The sequence below is a fragment of the Mytilus trossulus genome, chromosome 5 (genome assembly GCF_036588685.1).
Source record: "Mytilus trossulus isolate FHL-02 chromosome 5, PNRI_Mtr1.1.1.hap1, whole genome shotgun sequence".
Classification (NCBI taxonomy): domain Eukaryota; kingdom Metazoa; phylum Mollusca; class Bivalvia; order Mytilida; family Mytilidae; genus Mytilus; species Mytilus trossulus.
Window position 1 is genome coordinate 8,801,467 of NC_086377.1, and position 7,456 is coordinate 8,808,922.

At 32.9% G+C, this 7,456-nt stretch overlaps 1 long non-coding RNA gene across 1 annotated transcript; it reads right to left on the reverse strand.

Moving 5' to 3' along the window:
• Positions 1-491: 491 nt before the first annotated feature.
• LOC134719391 (uncharacterized) lies at positions 492-4,276 on the reverse strand. The gene is made up of 3 exons (XR_010107571.1): positions 3,370-4,276; positions 1,655-1,694; positions 492-505 (listed from the first exon to the last, which is right to left on the reverse strand). It is a non-coding gene; the product is annotated as an uncharacterized LOC134719391 (long non-coding RNA).
• Positions 4,277-7,456: the final 3,180 nt, after the last annotated feature.

The window sequence follows — 7,456 nt, forward strand, 5'->3', positions numbered from 1 at the left end:
TAGTATATAAGGACGAGCGCGCTCCCGCCTCATGCTTATTTAAAGTAAAGATTTGTTGAATAAGGGAGGGTCAACATTACTAGGGAGGGAAATTAAACCCTCGAAGCCTTACGGCTTATTCAGAGAATAATCCTCATCCATTACATCCCTTGGATGCTTGGATGAGGTTTATATTCCCCATCATATAGCCTCCAGGCTATCTCGTGTTTAATTGGGAATCTTTAAAGCCCAACAAATCGTATTACAAAAGGCCTTGAATAAAACATAATACCATCAATAACCTTTAATAAAGTAATCATCCCAAATTACATTATCCCACCAGAAAACAATAAATGTATTAAAGTTCAAATATATACTGCACTGCTCTATCATAGCACTAAATAAAGTCTCTTTCTCATCAATCGGAATAGTCCATCCCACGAACTCGTCACATATAAATCAATGTTCATCCAACGAACTCATCACATAAATCAATGTTCATCCAACGCCAATGTCACTCTGTTCACTGCAAATATAAAATATTAATCCATGGTTGACAAAACATCATTAGAAAATGAACACTGCAGATCTCTATTGTAAAACTTGTAGAATGTTTTTGCATTAGTCCAATTTGCGGTTGTTAATATATCCTTCAAAGAAACACCCGATGAAAATGCACATGAAGTAGACGCCCCTCTGTAGGAATGGGCTGATAATATACCAATATTTATTCCTGAAAGTTTCAAAACTTCCTTAAGCCATCTGGCTATAGTAGAAGTAGAAACTTCTTTATAAGTTTTAAAAGAAATTAATAATCTTTCAGTTTTTCTTATCTTTGAGGTTGTTTTTAAGTAAAATACAAGTGTATTAATAACACACAAAGCCTTATCACTAAATTTATCTATCCTGATTTTTTGTAATTTCTTACCAGGTTTTGATGTTTTCGTTAATTCATCAATGGTGAAGACAACGTAGTCACCAAAATTGGCCAATAAGCTCAATTTTAGACAATTGAGAGTTTGAACTCTCTGAGCTGTAGATAAAGCAAGAAGTGCCACTAGTTTTAATGTAAGATTTTTTAAAGACAGTACTTCTAATGGCCAGAATGTTTTCAAAAATCTCAGAACAATGCTTACATCCCATGTGAATGTGTATTTAGGCTTTGGTGGATTATCAACATATATACCTTTCATGAATCGAGAAATAACTGTACTACATGATATCATTTCATTGTCACATAAAGACAAAGTCTGACTTATGGCAGATTTATGAGTATTGATTACACTGTAAGATTTGCCACTGTAAACAAGATCAGATAAGTAACCTAAAATTTGACTTTCAGATGGGTAACAGGGATTGATTTTCCATTTATTACACCAAATAATCCACTTGTTCCAAACAAGATCATATTGCTTTGATGTTGAATTTCTCCAAGATTTACATATGAGTTTAATAACGTGTTCTGAAAGCCCCTTCTTTTTGAGGTGATTCCTGATACAGTACAGACGACTAGAAAGAGATTCTTGTTTATTGTATGTAATTGGTTGTTGTGAACTAGTCGTAATAAATTTTGAATGTTTGGCAACATTTTGGGTACAGAAATTAATAAATCTAGTAAATGAGGGAACCATGGTTGTGTTGCCCACATTGGTACAATACGAATAGCTGTTCTAACCTGATCGTCTTGGATTTTCTGTAGCACCCGGCTTATCATGCTGAAAGGTGGAAAAATGTATGGATTAAAATCTGACCAACTAATACTGAAAGCATCCGATGCCACTGCATCTGGTTCTGGAAACCAAGACACATAACTTAAAACTTGTTTATTAAGTCTTGTAGCAAATAGATCAATGTCTGGTTCATAATATAAATGACAAATTTTTGCAAAAACTTTTTCATGGAGCTTCCACTCTGTGGAATCACTGAAATGTCTAGACATATAATCAGCTGTGATATTAAGCTTACCAAGAACATGAACTGCTGTGATATATATATTTCTCTCCTCGCACCAGAGCCATATTAACTTTGATATGTTAAACAAGGACAGAATTGAACCACCTTGAGTATTGATATATGCAACAGCTGAACTATTATCACTTTTGATACACAAATGAGTGTCATGTAGATCTTTGCATAAACTCAAAAGAGCAAAATAAACTGCTTTGATTTCTAAAATATTGATATGCAGACAAGACTCTTGTTGTATCCATCTACCTCCTGTTTCAACACCTTCAAAAGTGGCACTCCAACCAGATTTTGAAGCATCTGTTTCTAAATAACAACTGACTTTAGATGGTCTTATGTCTTTTCCATTTTTTATGTTAATATTTTCCTGCCACCATTTAATTTCTGTTTGTGCTTCATGAGACAATGACATTTTTGAATCAAAATTATCATTATTTTTCAAAAGAGCATCAACTTTATCTCTATTCAAAAATCTAAAAAAAAAGCACTCAGTCTCACCGCATTTCTGGCAGATGTAAATAGACCAATTAGATGAGCAACATTTCTGATTGTAAGCTTACCGCATGAAGTAGCTAATACAACATCTAAGCAAGCCTTTAGTATGTTTTCAATTTTTTCATCAGGTAAATATACTTTAAATTCCACTGAATCAATCAAGTGACCTAAATAAATCACCCTAGTTGATGGAATTATATTGGATTTTTCATAATTTATATAAAAACCTAAATCAGACATCATGCTTGTAATGATTTGTGACTGATTCAAACATTTCTCAACACAATCTGCTTCAAGCAGTGAGTCGTCAATATAATAAAAAGCTGAAATGCCTAGTCTACGAATGTGTGCAAAAATAACCTTCATAAGTTTTGTAAATACTCTAGGCGCACACGAAAGACCAAAACATAAACAATTGAATTTATACAACTTTTCATTCCATTCAAATATTAGGTATTTCCTGTTTGAAGGGTGTATTGCAAGAGAAAAATATGCATTTTGAAGATCAAAACTCACAAAAAAGATATTTCTTTTAATAGATTTCAACACTGTTTCAATATTTTCCATTTTAAAATGGTTGTATTCAATAAACTCGTTTAACTTTTTTAGATTAACAACAAGTCTGAACTTTCCCCCTTTTTTCGTAACAAGAAAAATATTGGAAATAAATTCACCCTGTTCATGTTCGCATTGAGATATTGCACCTAACCTTAAAAGTTCTGAAACTTCCTGATCAACGCTATCATTTCTATCTTGACCAAAATCTATCACCTTTGGTGATGAAAACTGTAATGGAGTCTTAAAAAATTCAATTTTATAACCTTTAATGGCATTTAAAATCCATTCGTCTTCAGTGAGCAATTGCCAATTTTGAAGTTTCTTTGTTAAAGAACCCGCTTGAAATGGTATATTAACATTATCAAAACTTACTTTAGATTCTAAAACTTTCCTCTGTAGGAGCCCCTGGCTCTGTAGCCTCGGCCTCTGCCTCTGTTGGATCTCCATGATTGGCCTCTGTATGGACCCTGGGGCTGACTGCTCTGGCCACCTCGTCCCCAAGGTCTTCTGAAGTTTTTTGAACCATTATAATTGGAGCAAACCTGACGGTTAATTTGAGAGGCTTCATTGATTTCCTTCATTCTCTTCCCAACGTCATTAGGAAATAAGTGCTCCTCTATAGGATATGAAGCAGAACACAACTGTTGGAACTTTTTAGATACATAGGGTCTAATGAAGTACCTCCGTTTAATGTTAATCTAAAAAAATGCATTACTTGCCAACGCAATGCTTTGCGTTAAGAGCTGTTTAAACTTTGAAATATCAATCTGGTTGCCCTTCAAAATTTCTGCCATTTCAATCATAGGTACAATGCTTAGCCCCAGGACTTTCTGCGCTTCCTGTAAAGACCTGTCTCGCTGCTGAATGTTAGAATATAGACAATTCCATATCTCCGTGTTAATAGTCGGAGGAATTAATGATTTGCAATTACTGGGGACCTGCTTGCCCTCTAGAAATTTACTTATGTCAGCCTTGCGAGTACATGCATTGTTAACAAACTCTGCCAAACTTTCTGTGACGGGGTCTGAAAATTTTGTCTGATCTTCAAATATCCTTGGCAGTTCAATGCCTGCCGAATCAGCATTGATAATTTGGTTTTCATTTGGGTCAGTGCTTGAGAAAATATCATGCATTGAATATGCGTACCCCTCACTAGGTTCTTCAATATTGTCATCGTCACCTTGACCTTGCATATCAATTTCCGGTAAATTTCCGGACTGGCTAGTGCCTGGAACCTGACCTGCAGGCAATTGTACATTACTGAATTGTTGAAAAAATGTTTTCAACATATCTGATAGTTCTGACGTATTGTCTTTACTCTTTTTAGGTTTAGTTTTAGGAGCACTTACTTTTTTCCGTTTCAACGGTGCTTTGCCTTTTAAATTCTTTCCAGGGCCTTTTCCAGGTCCCTTAGCGACTATTTCTTTCTCAGAAGTCTTCTGTTTTGTGATCTCACGACCACGTCGTGAATCATTAGACCCTTTTTTCGCCACATTATAAGGCATTAGTAAACCAGATACACTGGCACGATCTCCATGCTCAAAGCCAGAAAAACTCTCTTCTTCCTGGTCAGTATCAAAAATTTTGAGCACTGTAGGGTCTAAATCATTACCAGATTCTACTGAACTGATGTCGCTTAAGTTCGAACACTTTTTATCCATAATGAATTTCACAGTTAAGTATCAACTAACGTACACGTGGCCTTTTGTACAAAAAGCATGAGGCGGGAGCGCGCTCGTCCTTATATACTACCTGGGTTGGTCACCCGGATGTTTTTATTTTAAATAGTTCTTTAAATAGAAAGGCACGTGGCTACTTTGTTGACACAAATTCCCAATTAAACACGAGATAGCCTGGAGGCTATATGATAGAGAATTATACCAAATACGGCTAAGGTAATATATTCCTGGAATAAGAAAATCCTTAGTTTTTTTTTTTAAAGTTTTGTTACAGGAAATTATTAAAATGGCTAAGTACCATTTCAATGGACATAACGTTAATATGTATAATTATATTACATTTATGACACGGCGTATCTAATGATTGACGAAAGATAGGTTTTCCAATATAAACTTTCAAAGAAATGAAGAATGTTATGCCCGTTCTGGCATTTGTAAGAAGTTACAAAAATGTATTACCACAAAGATGTTTGCAATGTTTCAGAAAATCATTATGGAACTACATGTATTGACGTAAAACAAAAGTTTTTCGAATACGTTTCCTTGTAGAAATTAACTCAGTTAATACTTTGAGGTATTAAACAATTGTACGCAGGAAAATGGTTTGCATTGGCCATCGACGTTAGGATTTTGCTTACCGAAAGAATGATTAAAACTAAATTCCTATAAGACACGCAGATCTTGTAAATACGTTAATGCGTTAAACAATAATGTTCAGAAAAAGTATTAAGCAGGTTTAATGGATTGCGAGTTGCCTTATTGGCACTCAAACCACATCTGCTAATATTTATTAGATATGCCAACAGTTACATTAATCGACGTTTTATAAGTTCGTGGATACCGGACTTATGATGTAAAAGCATGATGTTGGTTTGTATCATGTATTTAGTAAGATAATCAAAAACATAACCTCATATATTGGTAAAATCTTGAGTTTCGGTGGAAATTCCAGAACAACATAAAGCATAAAACGGACTGCAATAAATTTTGATACTCTGCAATATTCGTTCTCAAAATGGATTGTTTTGAATCATTGCAAATTGGCTAAAATTCTATGTTTTTTGCCTGAAATCTAATGAATTTCTTTTTGTTTAGAGAAATTGCATCAAACTTTTAAATACTACAGCTTAATTCAATTTTTCTTAGAAAAAAAAAGACAATTCTCAGCTACCTTCAAATTCTTCCTGCAATAACAAAAGAAAATAAATAATATACATACTAATATTTTAGTATTTCCCTGTTCTAAGTCATCTTGTACTTTTAAATTTATACAATAAACTAAATTTTTAGCCTTCTGAAATCTTACATTCAAAACTCAAGGCTAAATTTTTAGCTTTCAAAGATTCTCAATTAAATGTAATCGGCTCGAGTTTTAACTATAAATTTGATCAGTTTGAACAAAAACAGTTGATACATGAAAAAAATGCTAAAGTTTTAGTAAAAAAAAATAACATGTTGATCGCAATGCAATATAGTAAATTGTAAATTATAAGCCTGGTACCTTTGATAATCGATTTTGGAGATGAAATTTAGCGACTTTAGCGATCATTATTTTGATTTGATCACGAAAATCACGAGTAAGAGTTTACATTTAAGTTTTGAAACAAGCACTAGAATTGAATGTCCTACAACATTCATAAACTGTCATCAACATGTAGAATAGTTTATCATTATTATACTAATCGACTTTTGGTGGGATTTTATTTCTCAATCTGTAGGTATTATGTGGTTTTGGTAGGATTGATATTCTTTTCGACATTTTGAGATTGCCTCAGGCATCAGCAACCTCTTCAATACTATAAAACTATAGTTTGTACCAGGCAGTATATATATTGTACATATGCCTCATTCAATGTAAAGCGCTAGAAATTAATAGAAATGTACTCTTTTGTAATTTAAGTGATATAGTTCCATCTTTTGCTATATGTGTGAACAAGATAAGTTTAGTTTCATTCTGAAAAGTAATGATACAGACATTAGTACTGTAAGTGTAGCTGGAATAAGCGATATGTATGATTTGAACATTCATTTAAAGCAAAAATAATGTTGTTAAGAACTTTTATAGTATTAATGCTAATTGTTAATGGCTTGAATTAATAATTTTGTATGAATAACACCTCCACGCAATGTAAATATAAAATATGTATCTCTTATCATTGAGAAAATATGTTTGGTTTGGTTTTTTTGTTTTTGTCTGTTTGTTTGTTCATTTTTGTATTTGTATTTGTATTTTGTAAATGTCGGCTGGTATCATTTCTGTATAGGAATTTACACCAATAAAATTATTTGATTTGATTTTATGCCTATGGTTTGTCTATAGTATGTGTTGACACTTTAAAGTAAATGTCTTCTATTATAAGGACTCTATATGAGGTCAAAAGACATGGAACATGGTATTTGAAGAAAACGAGAGAAAGTTTAAATGAAAACCAGACATGAACTCTGGTTACAATTCATATTTTGTTTACATATTTTCATACAAAATAAAACTAGTTATATATAGAGATTAAATAACGTTCAAGTTACCAAGTTTCTCCTCCTCTTCTGGTATGCTTATTTCCCTTGAAAACAATTATCATTTATATTAAGAAAACACGAACAGTTGATATATTGTAATATTACAATAGAGTAAAAACAACTTTGCGCCATTTTGTAATCATAAACAGTCTGCGTCCTTCAAATGCTTTAATTATATTTGATGAATTTATGAAATGTCAAACGTTTACGTGATTTTAACATTTAAAGCGCCTTTATGATTAACATTTTGTCTTTAAAACGCT